Raw genomic sequence first — 21,584 nt, 5'->3', positions numbered from 1 at the left:
GAGCCCCTCCCGGACCCGATAGCGGTCGGCCCCTCTCTCTCAAGCTTACGAGGTAGAGCTGGAACTGCTCAGAGTCCAGGTGGCCAAACACCGTCCGCTCTCAGGTCCAGAAGGCACTTCCAAGGAATCCCACTTCTGACACCAAAATTGTTGTCGCAAAAATTCTGTTAAACATCATCACTGCGTAAGAAACACTCAGAGTCAAATTAATAAAATGATAAGTATTTATTCTTGCAAGAATAGGTCCAGTCTAGTACACAGAAGTTACGCTGTGCAAGAGACTGACACACAACAGGAAGATATGAGACAGCCTTTATACTGTTTTCAAGGTTCCTCCTCACCCGCTGTACCTTTCACCCACTCAGATAAGGTCCTTACTGCTGTTCAGTTTCTACTTAAAGACACAAACTGGTACTGAAGTAAACTGGCCAAATCTGACCGTCCCTAAGGTCAGAGGTCCTGTCCCATATGTTCCTGAAAAGTCACGCACAAGCACGTACACACATATACTTTTATACATTGAATAGGTTCTTTCTCTTATGATACCTGTTTGGGATCAATGACTATTAAAATTTCCACAACAGTAGTCATCTCTCCTCTCTCTCTCTCTCTCTCTCTCTCTCTCTCTCTCTCTCTCTCTCTCTCTCTCTCTCTCTCTCTTTCTCTCTCTTTCTCTCTTTCTCTCTCTTTCTCTCTCTCTCTCTCTCTTTTCTGCCATAGCCAAATCAAAAAAGTTTACCTTTTTTTGATAACTTTTAGACTCATGTTCTCTCATATTTGATTGTTAACCACGTCAATTTATCACAATAAAACCTCATGACTGCATTATCAGTGTAGTGAAACAGTTATTTACATCTGCATATCTGTTATGGATGGAATACATCTAATAATTTGGTAAGTTGTTTTTAGATTTAATTCTTAACATTTGCATGTATTACAACATATACCGTATATTCAATTGTGTTGTTCATTTAATAATAATAGTCATTTTTTAGCCATCTCAGAACATCATGTGTTTATTTACTGAATTCTTCCAGCATGACACTATGATCTTTTTCAGTTTTTTACTCAAACGCTGATTCAGCCTGCTGTGGGCATGTGTGAATGTGTGTGAATGTGAGCTGGCTATGTTTGGAGAAGTGTCTTCTCCACAGTACCCTCAGCCGTATCCAGAGAATCTCCAAGAACAGTGGGACCTGGAAGTGCCTCAAGGCTACCAGATCCAGCTAACATTCAATCACTTGGATATGGAGCCGTCTCCAAACTGTTACTACGATTCTGTCTCGGTTAGTGATGCTTCAACTTAGATTTTCAGTATCATGTGGATATGTTACATGATTCTACCTTACTGTGTTCTGGGGGAATGTCTCCAAAGAAAGTCATACTCTGCACTGTGATTTAGGATTGAAAATGTCATGATGTGAGTGACTACTGTCACTTTGGCTTTAGTAAGTCATTTATCTAGAAGGACATATAGTTTCTAATACTTCAGCACATGTGGTTCTGTTATATTCAGGTTGTGTCTGATGAGAAGGTTCAGGGGAAGTTCTGTGGTCAGAATTCCACCGGCAGGTTTCACCCAGGTGAAAAGCCGATCTTGGCTCCCGTCTCAAGCTGTTTTTTGTAACAGACGACTCAAATCTTGAGTCACACTTGGGATTCACTGCATTCTATGTTGGTGAGTATATACACGTTTCAAACATATTACAAACAATTTAGTGTTGTATACATAAAATGTTTTCCCCTAAACATGTTCTATCAGGATGTAGAACATTCTGCTTTTAGATTTTTAATTCAATTCATTCAACAGTTTGGTCTTTGAATTTGATCATTATGGAAAAAATTACCACATTTGCTTTACCAGTTGCAGCAACTTCCATTTTTATTATTGTACCAGTTTCACAGGAAGTTTAAACACATGGGATGGAAACTTTTGTTTTATTCACAAGCTTTGTATGAGTTTAATTCACTACTTTGGATGATAACATCGCTACTGCCAGCAATTGCATCAATACACCAGTAGGTGCAAATAAGTGTCTTTATGAGCGAGTCATCGAATAATCCACTCAACTGATTTGTTCAAAATCACTGATTCGTTCAGAACTACTATGGTGTCTTGCTCTGGGACTGTGGCCTCATTTGGAACTATTAACGCAACAGAAATAGACACAGTAACTGGCAATAATGTGTCTAAAATGTAAGTTGCTGAAAAAGCAGTATGCTGAATAATGGTACAAGAGCACTGTTGCTACTGTCGCGTTATGTTATTTAATTAAATATGCTACAATTTTAGTGCTGTATTACAGCCATAACCTTTTATTTACATCTTTAAAGGTTGATATCCTTATATACATGTTCCCTTAGACATAGATGAGTGTTCGTCTTCCAGTGTGGTAAAAGATCCACCATGTTCACAGATATGCCTCAACACTCTTGGCTCCAGTCCTACCTTTGTGCATTTCACCATGGTTACGCGCAAAGGCCTGATCAACACACCTGCGGCTGTGAATGTGTTAATAAAAGGAGTAGTTCACTTTAAAATGAAAATTACCCCGTGATTTACACACCCTCAAGCCATCTTAGGTGTATATGACTTTCTTCTTTCAGACGAATACAATCGGAGTTATATAAAAAATTATCCTGGCTCTTCCAAGCTTTATAATGGCAGTGAATTGCAACCAACAGATTGAAGATCAAAAACGTGCATCCATCCATCATAAACGAACTCCACACAGCTCCGGGGGGTTAATAAAGGCCTTCTGAAGCGAAGCGATGAGTTTGTGTAAGAAAAACATACATTTTTAAACTTTGTGAAGTAAACTAACTAGCTTCCGGCCAAACGAACATAAGGATTCGACTTAAGTCTAAGCGCAACTTATGTGAGTAATGCAACGTACTGCTGATATTTACGCCACGCCATGAGACGCACTACGCTACTTCCGACGTCATAAGTTGCGTAAGTTGTGCTTTAGGCGCAAGTAGACTGCGTTTGGCTGGAAGCTAGAATTTTACTTTGTAACATGTTAAATATTAATATTTTTCTTACACAAACTCATCGCTTCAGAAGGCCTTTATTAACCCCCCGGAGCCATGTGGAGTTATTTTATGATGGATAGATTCTTTTTTTTGAGCTTCAAACTGTTGGTTGCAATTCATTGCCATTATGGAAGAGCCAGGATATTTTTTTTTTATAACTCCGATTGTATTTGTCTAAAAGAAGAAAGTCATATACACATAGAATGGCTTGAGGGTGAGTAAATCATGGGTTATTTTTCATTTTAAAGTGAACTAATCCTTTAATAACAGCAGGTGCCATGATATTTAAATTTTTATCATGCTGTTTAAGTTGATTATGGAGCTTGGTGATTGTTTTTAGTTTTCTAAGGTGTTACATTTTTTTAAATGCTACGCATTTTTTCAGTCATGATTTTAAATAGTTTATTTCTAATTTCTGTTCTTTCTAATATGATTTAAAATAATAAAAGTCACAAAAGCACATAACAAAATGACTACAAATTAAACTTAAATGAAAATGAAAACTGAAAAAAAAAAATCTATATTAATAAAAACTGTCATAGTATATAAATAACACTAAAATAACTGGTCTAACTTTACATCCAACTGAAATAAATAATGGCCCAGTCCCATTTCGCCTACTTATTCGACCTAAAAGTATGTACTCTTTTTGTGAAGAAAAAGTACATACTTTTGAGTGTGTAGCAAAAGAGTAGGCAAGCTTTGGGACATACTATCACGTCATCTTTAATGAGAGATCTGTTGCGTGCATCCTGTCACCGTAAACTGCCCTGTCAATCATCTTGTCACCGTAAACTGCCCTGTCAATCATCTTGTCACCGTAAACTGCCCTGTCAATCATCTTGTCACCGCAAACTGCCCTGTCAATCATCTTGTCACAGTTAAAATCCTCCATTCAATCGAATTTGATTTCCTACCGTTTCAGAGAGCACGTTCATCTGCCAGTCGGGGGTGGAGATCTCATGTGTTTGCAATTTGAATATAATATTATGCATTTAAAAGGTAATGGCTAAACATATCTTTACAGAAGTTCACAATGTTGATGCAGATGCAATATAATGTAGACAACATTGAATAAATACATTTTCGTCAGGTTAGATACTGATAATTAATCACTCAAACCCCTTTATCTAAACCTCTCTACATAACCGCCGTCATCCATGGCTGTAGTTTTTTTAACACTTTTCACTCGTGTTTGTAGTTCTAACCGAATCCTCGTCCAACGCGCGATGGGTTGTGGGCAATTTTAACCCTTAGCGTGCACATCGATCTGCACTTCAGATTCTGACCGGATATAGTAGACCATCCGGGTGTCTTTGGAACACTCATTTCAACATACTACGATTTGGGACTTACTAATTCTATTTTCGGATACTATTTAGGATGGATAGTATGCAAATTGGGACTGGGCCAATAACTTATAGACCTTATGTAGCCCCGCCCATTTTTAGTGCTGCGGTTGTTGTATTGTGTCTTCCGGTTTGTATTTCCACCGCATGAAGGTAAGATCTTACTGTAATGAAATGCTGTAAAAAAATTACAGCATTATTTTACAGCAGCTGGCTGTTTTATAATGAGACAGCATATTGCTGTAAACTGAAATGCATTCTGGGGTCATAAAGCAAAATATTTTTTCACTGATTATGTGAATTACACTGCGCAAACCAAAGTAGGCTACTACCCAGCGGGTGAAGAAGGGTTGGCGCTCAGTCTCCACAGTACATAAAATATTTGTTTTATTTTATTTTTCGGGTTTGCATTTATGAGGAATAAACAATGTTATGGAAGTGTTCTCCGTTACGGACGTGAGCGCTCTGAAAGCGGCATAAAATATGCTTTAAAACTTTCACAGAGACATCATACAGAAAACACAAAACCTTTCTTTAACCTGAATTTCGTTTTGCATTAATTGTATCTTAATTTTAATCAATGTTTCATCAACCAATTACCTGGATTTAATAAATAAGAAGTAAATGTAGCAGACGATAGATAAGAAATGGAGGCGCCGGTGCATGAACTGGAGCTTGTCTCATAAATGAACCGAAACTCAGCGTATAAGGCAGCCTACTTGCCTCACAGACATGCCTACGTTTAAATAGAACAATTCAAAACGAAAGAAAACACTTGTTTATTAATAAACAATTAAAATATCTCCTTGCTATATTTTACATATTCATAATCATTACTTTTACCGGTTCTTTGTGACAGCTTTTAGGTGCTTTATTGGCAGCGCCACCCTTACATGTTACATGAGTCGCCACCGCATCACCGCACCCACCAGAATAGGCCTGTATATATAAAATTCTGGTGTGTGTGTGTGTGTGTGTGTGTGTTGTCCTCGAATTTAAAGACGGGACCCCCAAAAAATTAAATAAAGCAACATGGTAAAAAGATGAATTGACTTGATTTTACTTTCAAATCCTTTTACATTCTCCAAGGTATTAACATTAACATTTTTCATAACTCCATGTAGGACGTTTCGTGTATAAATGTAAGCACTGTGGCAGTAGACTAGTAATGTAATATTTAGAAAATCTACTCTTGTACTCTTGATACTCAAGTACTTTTAAAAACAAGTACTTCAGTACTTTTACTTAAGTCTGTAGTGATCTTTTTCTTTGTAGAAAAGTTAGAAGCTCAGACCAGGAGACGGTGGAAGTTTCCCAAGCAGAAGTTCTTTATTGCTTGTCGGTAGCTGCAGTCATTCCAACATCGTCTAACTAAGGGAACTTTACATTGTAGTTTATATACATTTCAAGGGGGAGGGATTACATTGTGAGGAACAAAGCATGTAAATGAGCTGAAACATAAGAACAGAAAGGTGCAGGACTTCTCGCACTGAGATAAGAACTCCAAGACAAATGGTCTCAGTAATAAAATAGCAGGTGTTCAAACTTGCTCAGCATGACTCTTCACCCGGTAAAACAATGAGAACAGGAAAAGCCTAGCCTTCTCGTACTGAGATGGGACAGTCAGGAATATCCTGCTGGGAACCCCTACCATTTGCAGAGATTTCCTGGTCTCATCATTAAGATTATGAGATTTTTAGGATTTGTTAGAGGATGAAGGAGAAATGACTCACGATTGTGTTACGCTTACATACACACCTTCGAGGGAAGTAAAAGAAACTCCCACAGAGAATTCAGAATTTGAGTTGTTTGTTGACGGTTCAGCTCAAGTAATTGAAAGTAATTCCTATGTGGCATGGACCACATTAAGTGATGTTAATTGCAGCAGCTGCAGTATTGTGTCAGGGAAGGAGAAACCTGGACTAATGTACACACTGTAGAGTTGTTTCCCCCACCTACAGGGATAGGTTAGGACACGGAACCAGTGAGGAGCCCAGAGAAGAACCGAATGCAACAGGCTTCGGGGTCAAACTCTGCGGTGAAGATTCCCTCATAGGCCCTATCCTAGTCCATCCTTACCTCACTGTTCCTTAGGTGTCAAAGGTTTAAGAAATAGGGAAAGAGGGAACAACAATAGCAGACTCAGAAAAGTTTACAACCCTGGTGTTTGAACAAATACTGCTCCACTGTCTAGCAGACTCAGAAAAAGTTCACAATCCTAGTGTTTGAACAAATACTGCTCTACTGTCTTTTATTTTTCTTTCTTACTCTGTGCAGACACCACTTGATGACAGTCCGGGACCCATACGCACCAACCTCCTCACCTGCGAATGAAGCCACAACCTCCAGAAAACAACTAGACCCACTGCCGAACCAACTATCACAAAAGGATAAAGAAAAAAAAATACACAACGCAGAGACAACGAAACCTTCAGTCATCCATCGACATGATCAAGATTGTCCTACTACTACACATCATGAAGATCGCACAAAGTCCGGACTCCAGAAACAACATATTCTTAGAGCTGATGAATATGTCACAAATGCCTTGTTTGCTGGAAAGAAAGTGTGCATGTCACATCCGAAGATGACTGCATTCCAGGACTCACTTGTGCACAAACATGGTGGTCCAACAAGACATTCTTGATCTTTCAGCAAAATTACACCAGATGACTGAAGATTATTACCCGTAGGGACGTCACAGACCCTAAAATTGCATGTTTGTTTAAGTGTTTAAATTTGTATTTTGTGAGAGTTATTTAGAACTCTCAAAGGGGGAAATGTAGGATTACAAATTTTATTTAAATGTTTAATTTAGATTTCCAATACAATAGTATTTTATATTGAGAAAGTTTATAAGGTATGGTAACTGTGTCTGTCTTTCTGTTATCGGCCTGCTAGAGCAAGCTGAAGCAAAATAGTGATAATGAACCAAAAAAACCCAGCTGACTTTTCTAAAATTAATTAATTCTGTTAGGTCGATCTGATGAAAAGACAATACAGAACATGGGACGAGCTTTAAATGGATTAGTTATCCATCTCTGTCTGCTACTGGTAATTATGAATTAATCTATGGATTAAAAGAATTTATGTAAATTGGATTTGTTAAGTTGTAGATTGCCATCCACAATGGGTTGAGATAAACTAAAATGTGATAGATTTGACGGCAACAACGAAGTGACATATTGGCTAAGTCAATATCAAATTATCCAGAGAGTCCTTCACATTTATGATTATTGTGAACAAAGGGGGAAAATGTTTTTGACTGACATTGACCAAGTCTGTACAGCACGACATGACCTGACAGAAACAATTGATGTCTGCAAATGTTTGTAGATGACTGGCTTAAGAGACCAAACAACAGGCCTGAAAAGCAGGATACACTGTAAGACTGAGGGCCGTTGCCCTTCAAATACTCTGATAAGAAGATGTGATTTTGGCTTTAAGTAATATTTTGTTTCAGAGGCAGAGAAAGATGTCTGGAGGAAATTTGGCTTTAGGACAATGTTTGGGTTAGTGATGATGGCAAACTTTATCCAAACACCATTATGTTACATTGATGCACGAGTTGATTCATGCATCAAAAGGGGGAATGGTAACAATTGGTAACAATTTTGATAACAATTGACAAATATGGCCAAAATATGGTTTACTAAGGGACAATATATGTTGGGAGGACGCAACAAAATTGCTGTCTGTAAGTGTATTTGCAGGACTGTTTCAACAGGGAACGCCAGGGCAGATTCGACAGCGAAGGCTGCGGCAGCACAGCAGACAAAATAAACTATGTGTAACTTACTACCTGAAAATAACTTCAACATTTGTTTTTCTTTACAGAGCATGCAGACGCATACAGAGCATACAGGGCAGACTGTGCCCAATAAAATAATGGCTATGGATGAATTTGACTAACTATCCTGGCCTGGGTTATTATTGTGGCAGAAAGAAACAGGACCACATCTGCACAGCGTATAACTTAAAATTTTCCTTTTGCAGGATGTCAGGATGGATTGAATCAAACAGAACTGATTCTGTTCCAAATGTATAAATGTTGTCTTGTTAACATAAGCAAGTGGGTTGAATGTTTTTCAAGGGAAAAGGACCCTGAGTGCTATTAAGTGAGCAAGAAATGATTTAGTGATAAGATGATTTGTAAAATGAGAAGAAACAGAGTTGAATTGGACAAGTGTTGAGAATTAACTTGAAATTATTTATGCATATAATCAGTAAGGTAAACAAATGGTGAAATTTCCACAGGTCACACTAAAAGGGACCACCGGCCAGACAAGCGGTCACCGAGAAAACCTAAAGGTCTCCATTCACAGGTCAAAGCAGGCAGGAAATGGTTCACTCTAGTGGGGGTGCGTCGTGATCTAAGAAGAAAATCTGGTAATGATCAGAAAATGGTTGGAGAGTGGGACACCTGGGTCCAAGCCTCTCACCTTAGACTACATCGACAGGCCTCAACCATCATATAGAGCACAAAGTGAGGGGTCAAAGGCTTGTGCTAGAAACAGCCTCCCTTGCCGACGAGGGAAAGACCACGGCAACGACTCGCAATGAGTCCCCCTGGTGAAGACGGGATGTCCATCGGGCGAATGAGATGACCAACACACCTGGAGGAAGATGCACCAACTAATGGTTTGAGTTTAGCAAAGGAATCCTTTTTTGTGATGATTTTGATGATTTTATTTGATTGAATCAAAATAGGTCTTAGATCAAATGATTTGATTGGTTAAGGATTCATTAGAAAATATTTCAGGTAAATTATAGGGATTATTATTGAAGAAACTTGATGATTAGGCTTTCCATTTAGGGTAAGAAAGGCAGATCATGGAAAAATCTGTATGGTAATAAGCTAAAAGTTACTAAGAGCTAAGAGTTAGTTTTGAACAACCACATTGGTTAAAAGAATGGATAAAAAAATAAATAAAAACCTTTTCTGGATAGATTTTATTAAATACGGTGTTAAATAGAGATTACTAAGTAAAACCATTGGCTGATTGAATTAAAAGTTAGGAAATTATGGTTAGGAAAATGGAGGTGATATATGGAAATGGGCGTGTATTGATGGTAAATGGATAAGATTGGTTAATCTTTGGGGGGTACTGATTGCGAACTGTACTACCAATTTCAGTGATAGGATTATCAATATTGTTATGTTTACCATGTATTATAATGTGTGTCTCCAGCTCAGTACAGAGACTGGTTAAAGCTGGGATGTCTGTTCAATAGGATGAACAAAATATGATGATACAAGTAGTGAGAGCTACTGTGACGTGTTGAAATGTATGGTTTCCTTTTCTTTTCTTTTTTTCCAAGTTTATAGAATTCTTTTCTTTCTTCCTATGAATGTTTTTTGATGTGAAAAGAAGGTTAAAAACTATGGTTATCCGCTATGATATGACATACAAGGAGAGGGGTCGAAATGATGGATTTTATTCTACTTTTATTTCTTTTTATTTCTTAGCCTGTTGAAATGCCATGTGGGTTTCAAGATGTGTACTGATATAACCGATTATTCATTCAGCCCGGCTTCAGATAAAATCTTTACTTGCTTGCTAATAATTAAGGAACTATCCCCACAAAAACAGCCTAAGCTTTTTACTTTTCCAAATGTTATGTCACAAATGTTTAAGAGAGTGATCAGTTATGCGAAAACCAGACATGAAGAGTAGTGGGATGAAATGACTTAAAATTTGTTCTATTATTTTTATTATTATGATTGAGTAATCTGAATGATAAAAAGCGGGGAATTGTAGTAGAAATTTTAATAGTCATTGATCCCAAACAGATATCATAAGAGAGAGAACCTATTCAATGTATAAAAATATATGTGTGTACGTGCTTGTGTGTGACGTTTCAGGAACATATGGGACAGGATCCCTGACCTTAGGGATGGTCAGTTTTGGCCAGTTTATTTCAGTACCAGTTTGTGTCTTTAAGTAGAAACTGAACAGCAGTAAGGACCTTATCTGGGTGGGTGAAAGGTACAGCGGGTGAGGCGGAACCTTGAAAAGAGTATAAAGGCTGTCTCATATCTTCCTGTTGTGTGTCACTCTCTTGCACAGCGTAACTTCTGTGTACTAGACTGAACCTATTCTTGCAAGAATAAATACTTTTCTTTTTTATTAATTTGACTCTGAGTGTCGCACGTCTTACGCAGAGATGATGTTTAACAGAATTTTTGCCACAACAAGGACAAAAACCCAGTTACTATGGAGTCAAAGAAGATCATAATTCACCCAAATTATCATAGGGTTGGTCTGGGTGGTTTTCCAACAAACTTTGACAATGACATTGCTCTGATCAAAATGTCTGCCCAGGTGCCACTCGGTCCAAACATCAGGCCAGTGTGTCTGCCAAACAAAACGCATGAACTTGTAATGGAGGGCACGATGGGTACTATATCGGGTTTTGGAGGGTTTGAGCGGGGCTTTATAAGTAAAACTTTACATTATGGGCTTGTTCAGGAATATACTCTTGATAAGTGTGAATCAGGGGATCCAGCCCGATCTCACGGCAATCGTACAAATTTTACGAGGTGGCTAATTTGTACGAATTCATACAACCTCACTCGTACAAATTAGTACGATTTTTGCTAAATCGTACATATTTTACGAGTTGCCCAATTCGAGTGAATTTGTACGAATGACCTACCCCTGACCCCGGCCCTAAAGCTACTCATCACGTTCAGACAAATCGTACAAATTCGTTCGAGTGAGGTCGTACGAATTCATACGATTTAGCCACTTTTGAATCACTCGTACAAATTCGTACGAATTGGTCGTGAGATAGCGTTGGGGGATCTGCCTGTCACTGATAACATGTTCTGTGCTGGAGACGATGTTAAAAGTGTTGACAGTTGTAAAGGTGACAGTGGGGGTCCTCTGTTCTTCCCCATGTTGCGCTATGGAACTAAAGAGCAGCCCTATGAGGTGAGGGGCATTGTGTCATGGGGTCCTGAAAGATGTGGCAATGCAGTCTCTAAAGGCTTCTACACTCAAGTGCAGAACTAGCTGGACTGGATAGAAGAAACAATGGCAAATAATTAGCATCTGCTGTGCAAGTCGAGACTATATCAGTATTTAGTGTTAACCTGCAAGATCAGGTTCAATTATGTGCATAACAGTCAAGAAGATTTATATAAAAACAACAACAAAAACCTGCAAAAACAACAAAAAACTTTTATATTTCATCAGGCAATAAGTTAATTAAATAAAATTGAAGATCTAAACCATTAATGATTACTGCACCAGCAACGGTAACATAATAACTTTCATTAATAAATCATTAACAAACATTAATGCTTAACAAATCATTAATTAATATTTACAGCTAGAAAAATGAGATAATGTGCTTGTTAATGTTTACTAATGAACTTATAAAAAGTTACATAATGATTAGGATATCATTATTTAATGTAAATTGAAATTCTTACAAATGTCATTAAACTCAATCCATATGATAAAGCATTTGTTTTTTTTAAATCTACAAATGATTTTGACAGATGCTGGAATTAATTCATGATGACATTTAATTAATAGCAATTCAAATACTACTTAATCTTTTACTCATATAGACTCTTTATTATTTGCTGATGCAGTCATCATTAATTAGTTCTTCATGAGACATACATATGATTATCTGTGCATTGAATTAATGCATATTATTAGTGGACCCGTATAGCATTTTGATGTGAAGTCTATACTGGTTAAGCAATCATCCTCAAAGATGAGCTCAGATGTTCCTCCTAAACCACCATACACGTGATCATGGACAATTAAATAAAGTGAATATAATTCTATACACACTAAAAAATGATGGGTTAAAAATAACCCAAATTGGTTTGTTTTATAACCCAACCGCTGGATCACTATTGCACCAGTCCAACAGTAGTTAATTTGACCCAGCAAGATGGGTTGGTAATTTTTAACCCAACAGATGAGTTAAATATTCTACCCAAATGCTGGGTCAAATTAAATACAATTCTGGGTTGATTCAACTACATATTTGTTATATAGTGTACCCAAATGCTGGGTCAAATTAAATAGAATTCTGGGTTGATTCAACTACATATTTGTTATATAGTGTACCCAAATGCTGGGTCAAATTAAATACAATTCTGGGTTGATTCAACTACATATTTGTTATATAGTGTACCCAAATGCTGGGTCAAATTAATTACAATTCTGGGTTGATTCAACTACATTTGTTATATACTGTACCCAAATGCTGGGTAAAATTTACCCATATGCCAGATTAATTCTAACACATTATAGTACAATTTAAGAAAATAAATTGCAATAGACTACCCATAGCTATAAAACTGTTAAACTTCAAACCTAGAATAGAATACATGCTAGATGTATGCATATATTATGCAATAAACACTTAAACAATACAAAAACAAAACAACATAATGGAATCTGTGAAAATTTTTATTATATTACATTAATTAATATCAACAATATAGCAGAACTGGTGTCTGATGTCTACATTGATCTTACAAGCCCTCTAAATTGTTGGATAAACTTCAGCCTAGAGCCAGCTCTTGATCAACTGGTTGATGGTAGCCTCATCCAAAGAATAAAAACTCTCCTCATCAATCCCCTCCTCTGAAAGACAAAAATAAAAAACACAAAGACATCTTTGTTTTTACTACAGAGTAGAACAAAACAAAAATGTATGGGTAATTAAATGGAAGATATAGTAATAAACATAACATGCATATTCCATCATTTGTTATTACAAAATAGAATAAAGCACTGAAGGCGCAACTTTATTTCAACTATTCATTTCCTTCTCTCTGGGCCTCGAGTCAGTTCACTAGTTTAACAGCGTACGCTTCTGTTGTTGTATGTCACACCCCTCACACACATGACCAACGTCGGCCAATAGTGAGTCTACGTGTTACGTAGCTCTACGCAATCATACTACGTTAACTGACTAGAGGCCCACAGAGAAGGAAATGAATAGTTGAAATAAAGTCGTTATTTTTGTTTGTTTTTGCGCACAAAAAGTATTCTCGTCGTTCGATAAACTCAAGATTGAGCCACTGTAGTCACTTGGATATTTTAACGATTTCTTTAATAACTTTTCGGGGCTGGCCAGTTTCAATCCCTGAAGAAGCCTATGGATGAGTGAGCCAGCTCTCAGATTTCATTGAAAATATCTTAATTCGTGTTCCGAAGATGAACGAAGGTCTTGCGGGGTTGGAAACAACATGAGGGTGAGAAAATACTGACAGAATTTTCATTTTTGGGTGAACAATCCCTTTAATGTCTGCATTTATGTTGTTCCAAAAGCGCCATCTACTGTCAGGGAGTAAAAGTGCATTTTAATTCAATGTGTCTCCTTCACTCGTTCCTCCATGCTTCTTATCCGCGTTGGGGTTATCGGATTACTTTATATCAGCACATCTAGGCAGCTTATTATGTTTGGAGACACATCCAAAAGAGTTTTTTTGCATTAAGTTGAAAATGGTTAGTGTTATAAAAAAAAAAACGTTTCTTCTTTTTCCTCCTCAGCCGTGGATTGTGGCAATCCAGAGCTTCCTGAATTAGTGGAGCTATCAGAAAAGGATCCTCCAACAACTTATCTGAAACAAATCAGTTTCAAGTGCAAATCTCAGTATTATACACTGGATAAAACTGGTGAGATGTGTATGGTTTATGTGAACATCATTGTCTTAATTCTTGATAAAAGTAATTAGTTCCACATCTTTGTCTGTCTTCCCTTATCTCAGGTAATTTTACCTGTAATGCTGATGGTAAATGGGTGTCTGAGAGTGGTCAAAAATTAACAGAAGATTTGCCTAAATGTGAACCAGGTACTCAGTCATCCTAAATATGATTATAACCCCAAATATTCTTGGTTATCTTTCATTTCTCATTTTCATATATTTCATATTTCTCTCTCTTTCTTTTAGTGTGTGGAATGAATTCAGATGTCTCTTTTGGTGGCAGAGTCTTTGGTGGGAAGCCAGCCAGAATGGGGCAGATTCCCTGGCAGATCTTCCATAGGTCATCTCCCAGAGGTGGTGCGTCTCTGATCAGTGATTACTGGGCTCTAACAGCTGCTCAAGTGGTAGATGGATATGAAGAAAATACCATGAATTGGTTAGGAGGCCTAATTGATGGTCAGGGCAAAAACGCAGTCATTATGGAGACAGAGAAGATCATAATTCACCCAAATTATCAAAAGGTTGGTAAAAATGTAAAACCAAACAAATTTGATAATGACATTTGTTACGTCTCCCCTCTTTGTCCAGGGGATAATAGGGAACGACGAACAAATAGTGAAGAGACTTTGAGGATCTCCAGCTCTCCAGTCCCAGATTCACCAAATAATCAAACAAAGTTCACTTTGAAATGGCATGTCTGCCTTTTATTTCTGTACCCTTTGACAAAGCTAAACAAAAAAATTAATAACATCAAGTAAACAAAACACATTACAAATAAATCCAAAACAAAAAGTGTTACCTCGGGAGGAGGGCCCAATTCAAAAGAAAACAAAAATAACCTCTACCTAAAAGGGGAATAACATTACCTTACCTATACAAAACAGAAAACAAAACAAAACAGATAACTTCCCTCACTCCCTAACTAACCATTAAACAAGAGAAAAGTTCTGGGTATCCTCCACCCTACATTACCCACAAACTCTTAACTAATCATATCTGAAAAATAATTTCAAGAGTCACGTTAGGACACACATTGTGACCACACACATCAAAGAGCGCGACCAGCGCTCACTTGTCTGGGCTTGGAGAGCGGAACAACCTCAAACGCCGCGATGTCTCTCCCTTTCCTCAGCACTCTCTCTGCTGCTTTATTAGACTCCTCAGGACACGCACCAATCAGTGCGCGGACAACACTCACAGTTTAACGAGCACAGGTGGTAGCCCTTAATCCTATCAAAGGCACAAGAAAAGAGAAAGAGAATACACATGCACATAACACTCCTAGTATGTTACAGACACACAATGAATACGTCCTTGGACGTAACACCCCCACCAATAAATTTTTCCTATATTCCCTCAATTATAGGAACAACAAAAACAACCTTTCTTATGGTTCAGGACACTATACCCTGGACAGCGCATCCGCTACGACATTTTCAGTGCCTTTCAGATGTTTAATATCTAGGTTATATTCCTGTACAATTAATGCCCATCGCATCAAACGCTGGTTGGCATTACACATACGGGAAAGAAACGTCAGAGGGTTATGGTCGGTGAATACAATAATGGGCACACTACTACCTCCCAAATAAACCTCAAAGTGTTGGAGTGCCAGCACTAAAGCAAGAGCTTCCTTTTCAATTGTGCTGTAGTTACTTTGGCACCTCGAAAACTTTTTGGAAAAATAGCACACAGGATGATCAATTTCCATATGGTCCTCTTGTAATAATACTGCTCCTGCCCCAGATGAACTCGCATCTACGTGCAGCTTAAAAGGGCGATGGAAATCCGGAGCCTTTAGAACAGGGGCGTAACACAGAAGATCTTTAGCAGATAAAAAAGCATGCTCGCACTCATTAGACCATACAAATTTCCTTTTATCACTAAGTAGATCCGTAAGTGGGGTCACAACGCTGGAGAAATTTTTGCAGAAATTTCTATAATACCCACACATTCCAAGAAACCGTCTTAGCTCACGTTTATTAGATGGAGATGGATAGGCTATTATCGCAGAAACCTTCGCTTCTACAGGTCTCACACTTCCTTGATCCACCTTCTTTCCCAAGTAGGTCACCTCTGCTTTCGCAAATTCACACTTTGCGAGATTTACAGTCAGAGAAGAGTCTGACAATCGAGTAAACAATAACTCAAGATTAGTCATATGTTCGGTCCAACTGTCTGAATACAGTACCACATCATCTATATATGCATCACACTTCGGTACATTAGATAAAACCCTCTGCATAAGCCTTTGAAATGTCGCAGGAGCATTTCGCATCCCGAACGCAAGGACAGTGTATTGAAGAAAGTTGTCGGGTGTAGCAAAAGCGGAAATTTCTGAAGCCCGTGGCGTAAGAGGCACCTGCCAGTAACCTTTCAACAGATCCAACTTTGTTACATATCTTGCTGCTCCCACCCGATCGATACAATCTTCAATGCGAGGCAGTGGAAATGAATCAGGTTTTGAAAGGTTATTAACTTTTCTATAGTCCGTACAAAAGCGATATGTGGAGTCTGGTTTGGGTACTAGCAAGCATGGGGAGCTCCATGGACTCTGACTTGGTACGGCTAACCCATGTTTTAACAGATATTCTACCTCGCCCTTCATAATTTCACGTTTTTTTGGATTCACCCTATACGGATGCTGTTTCACCGGGGTTGCACTTCCCACTTCAATGTCATGACATAATACAGATGTTCTGCTAGGCACGTCTGAAAAAAGTGAGGGAAAAGACTGGATCAAATTACACACATCCTCATACTGTTTTTCAGATAAATGCACCAGGTAACCTCCTAAATCACCCAAAATGTTAGAATTCTTCAGATGAGGAGTAGAAGTTGGAGCAACACCATCATCTTCTACAGCACAAGAGGCAATTATGGTGACCGCGGAAGAAACCAATGGAACGTCTACAGACAGAGCATTTTTCGGTTCCCTCTCCACATACGCTTTAAGCATATTCACATGGCAAACTCTAGTTTTTCGTCGACGATCAGGAGTTTGAATAACGTAATCAGTTTCACTGAGCTTTTTCTCTATGACATATGGTCCTGAAAACTTTGCTTGCAAAGCATCACCAGGCACTGGCAAAAGCACAAGAACAGAGTCACCAACCTGCAAATTCCTCCTGACACTCTTTTTATCAAACTGCTGCTTCATTTTCGACTGTGTGACAGATAGATGAGCCTTAGCTACATCACACGCCTTATGAAGTCTCTCTCTGAATGAACTCACATAATCCAAGAGAGAGACCGAAGAAGGATTTTTCATCAACAAATGTTCATACAGCAATTTTAACGGACCCCTCACGGTGTGTCCGAACACTAGTTCGGCGGGACTAAATCCCAAGGACTCCTGAACTGCTTCTCTAGCAGCGAATAACAAAAAAGGCAACCCCTCCACCCAGTCTTTTCCCGTCTGCAAACAATATGCGCGGATCATAGTTTTTAGGGTTTGATGGAACCTTTCTAAGGCCCCTTGTGACTCGGGGTGATAAGGACTAGATACTCTGTGCTCAATTCCCAATTCCTTCAAAATTTGTGTGAATATTTTAGAAGTGAAATTTGTTCCTTGATCGCTCTGTATTACTCGCGGTAGACCAAACATGGTAAAAAACTTAACCAAGTCCTTTACCACCGTCTGTGCTTTCAACGAACGCAAGGGAATGGCTTCAGGGAATCTAGTGGCTGCACACGTGATCGTTAGCACATACTGGTGTCCCGATTTGGACTTTGGCAGCGGACCCACACAATCAACAATAAGTCGTTCAAATGGTTCTTCTATTACCGGTATAGGGATACAGAGGGGCAACGGGTACCTTCTGATTAGGCTTTCCAATACGTTGACACACATCACAAGAGCGACAAAAGTTAACAACAGAGGATCGAAGACCAGGCCAAAAGAAATATTTAGAAATGCGGCGAACAGTTTTTGTCACTCCTAAATGACCTGCCATGAGATTTTCATGTTCCAATTTTAAAACTGGAACACGATAGCTAGCAGGCAAAACAATCTGAAACGTCTCCTGCACACCTTTTTCATCATAAAGCGGTTTCCTTTTACGCATTAACAAATCATTCTCCCAAAAATAACCTATTTTAGCATCCGCTCTGTCTTCCACGTTGACCGCTGCTTTAACACATTCTGCTAAGGAAACATCTGATTTTTGCTCAGCTGACAATTTCTCCTTTCCAACATTAAAGGAAGCTTCAAGAATTAATGAAGTATCTGTCACTTTGCTTACCTCACATAACTCTGACTCTTCCGTCTTGGATTCTGTTTTTAAAAACAAATCAGAGAGATTAACAACATCTCGAAACCTTTGAACTTGAGCCCTTGTCACAGCACATGCCGGAAAAACAGAAGGGAACTGAACACCTAGGTCAGGCTGCTCCTTAACCATGGGTTTATGCATCACGACTGGACTAGAAAAAACTTTGCCCCCTGCAAGGTCATTTCCCAGAATAATATGTACTCCAGCAACAGGCAATTGTTTGCGAACACCTAACTTAACAATGCCAGAGACAAGATCCGATTTTAAGTCCACTTCATGTAAAGGCACCTGTACACAGCCCATTTCTATACCTTGTACTAACACATCAGTACCGGTATACGATTTTTCCGAGAAAGGCAAAACACTCTCTAATATAAAAGACTGAAAAGAACCCGTATCTCGCAAGATCGACACCTGCGTAAACTGGGAATCAGAGATTGACACCTGACCATCTAAAATAAATGGTTCATAACCAGACACTTCGACCTCTCGCACCCCTGGCAGCGTCTGCGTGAGCGCAACACCTTTTGTTTTCACATTCTTCTTATTCCACTCCCTACACTCAGAAATTAAATGTCCAGGATCCAGGCAGTAAAAACAAGCCCGCATGTCTCCTTGACGCGCCGAATTTCGACCAGTCATTTTTGGACGAGCATCGTTTTTCCACGAACGAGAAAAACTATGAGAAGGGACATCTTCTCTCACAAATTTATCAGCGGATGAAGAAAAACTAGAAGTTGGTAACTCTTGCATAAAAAACTTACGATGCGTAAGCACAAATTCATCCGCGGATACAGCGGCTTCGGCCAGCGTGGTTATCTTCTGCTCATTTAAATGCTGCACGACTTTTTCTGGAATACTCTTTTTAAAATCCTCTAGTAAAACTAATTCACAAAGTTGTTCAAAAGTGTCAGTTTTACTAGACAGGCACCATTTTTCAAACAACGTTCTCTTCTCTCTTCCAAACTCAACATATGTTTGCCTGGATGTCTTCGTATGAGATCGAAACCTCTGGCGATACGCTTCGGGAACTAACTCGTATAAGCGGAGCACTGTAGACTTTACCACATCATAATCAAGCGAATCATCTAGGCTTAACGCTGAGATAACTTCTTGTGCTTTACCCACGAGACTACATTGAAGTAACAAAGCCCACATGTCTTTTGGCCAGTTAAGCTTACCAGCTATTCGCTCAAAAGCTACAAAATAAGCATCTACTTCGGCTTCTCTGAAAGGAGGCACGAGTTTAACATTTCTGCTGAAGTCAAACGGAGAAACATTAGACGCCGCAACAGATCTATCTGGCGACATTTGGGACGCCATAGAGGGTGTTCGTGAACGAGGTACAGGCACCGGGTTTTTTGACGCTTCTAGATCTCTTTAACGGAGTTGAATATCACGCTCCTTCTCCGCCTCTATAACACGCAGCCTAATAATTTGAGACTCACATTCTTGTTTTTTTATTTCTAACTCTAATTCTCTTAGTCTAATCTGCAACCTGGGATCATATCGCACTTGCTCAGTATCTGACAAAGCCATAGGTGTAACATTGTGATATTTCTCCCTATCCGAACCCTCTGCCAAAATACCATCCTCTACTAGCTTGTCATATAATTCTTCTTTTATAACCTGCTTAGTAGTCTCTCTCGTCACTCGAATATTAAAAAAATCTGCGATCAATAATAAATCTTTCTTTCTGCATCGCTCAAAAACTTCTGTGGTAGGAGAAAGAGTGAAAGCTGTCAAATCGAATTCCATTTCTCCTACCACAAGAGGTCTCTTTCCCCTCCCCTACTACGAAGACATATCAGACAAGAAAAAGAGAGAAGAGAGTAAACTCACCACGTTGTTTCCTTCACTAGAAAGGCTTTCAACTACGCCGTACGGACGAGCCCCCAATTGTTACGTCTCCCCTCTTTGTCCAGGGGATAATAGGGAACGACGAACAAATAGTGAAGAGACTTTGAGGATCTCCAGCTCTCCAGTCCCAGATTCACCAAATAATCAAACAAAGTTCACTTTGAAATGGCATGTCTGCCTTTTATTTCTGTACCCTTTGACAAAGCTAAACAAAAAAATTAATAACATCAAGTAAACAAAACACATTACAAATAAATCCAAAACAAAAAGTGTTACCTCGGGAGGAGGGCCCAATTCAAAAGAAAACAAAAATAACCTCTACCTAAAAGGGGAATAACATTACCTTACCTATACAAAACAGAAAACAAAACAAAACAGATAACTTCCCTCACTCCCTAACTAACCATTAAACAAGAGAAAAGTTCTGGGTATCCTCCACCCTACATTACCCACAAACTCTTAACTAATCATATCTGAAAAATAATTTCAAGAGTCACGTTAGGACACACATTGTGACCACACACATCAAAGAGCGCGACCAGCGCTCACTTGTCTGGGCTTGGAGAGCGGAACAACCTCAAGCGCCGCGATGTCTCTCCCTTTCCTCAGCACTCTCTCTGCTGCTTTATTAGACTCCTCAGGACACGCACCAATCAGTGCGCGGACAACACTCACAGTTTAACGAGCACAGGTGGTAGCCCTTAATCCTATCAAAGGCACAAGAAAAGAGAAAGAGAATACACATGCACATAACACTCCTAGTATGTTACAGACACACAATGAATACGTCCTTGGACGTAACACATTGCACTCATCAAAATGTCTGCCAGGGTGACACTTGGTCCAAACATCAGACCAGTGTGTCTGCCAAACAAAACAGATGAACTTGTGGCGGAGGGCACAATCTCAGGTTTTGGTAGAATGGAAGAAAAATCAATGAGTCGATATCTGCTTCATGGACTTGTTGAGATATATTCACTTGATAAATGTGTTTCAAGCGGTTTACCTGTCACTCATAACATGTTCTGTGCTGGAGGAGATAATATAGACAGTTGTCAAGGTGACGCTGGAGGTCCTTTGTTTTCCCCTGTTCTGGGCTATGGGTCTCCAGACAACCCTTATCGTCTTGCAGGCATTGTATCATGGGGTCCTCCTGGATGTGGAAATAAAAGCTTCAAGGGCTACTATACTAAAGTCCAAAACTACCTGGATTGGATCAAAGAAACCATGGAAAAAAACTAACATCAGCGTACTAAAATTATATTCACCTACACCAGTTGTTATTATAATGCACATCATAAAAGTTTCTGTCTACTTTATCTAATCTGCTATATGTGACCCTGGATCACAAAACCAGTCTTAAGTAGAACGGGTATATTT

The 21,584-nt window shown here is 38.9% G+C and overlaps 1 pseudogene across 1 annotated transcript; it reads left to right on the top strand.

The window, feature by feature from the left end:
- The first annotated feature begins 774 nt into the window (after positions 1 to 774).
- Positions 775 to 21,532, top strand: LOC143723580 (complement C1s subcomponent-like; annotated as a pseudogene). The gene is made up of 7 exons (XR_013197146.1): positions 775 to 894; positions 1,085 to 1,286; positions 1,517 to 1,678; positions 13,916 to 14,041; positions 14,134 to 14,217; positions 14,317 to 14,633; positions 21,012 to 21,532. The product of XR_013197146.1 is annotated as a complement C1s subcomponent-like (transcript).
- Positions 21,533 to 21,584: the final 52 nt, after the last annotated feature.

Source organism: Siphateles boraxobius, unplaced genomic scaffold, assembly GCF_051911475.1.
Source record: "Siphateles boraxobius isolate OS27281-9 unplaced genomic scaffold, OSU_SipBor_1 12, whole genome shotgun sequence".
NCBI classification, from domain to species: Eukaryota; Metazoa; Chordata; class Actinopteri; order Cypriniformes; family Leuciscidae; genus Siphateles; species Siphateles boraxobius.
This window is presented reverse-complemented; position numbering and strand designations above follow the sequence as displayed.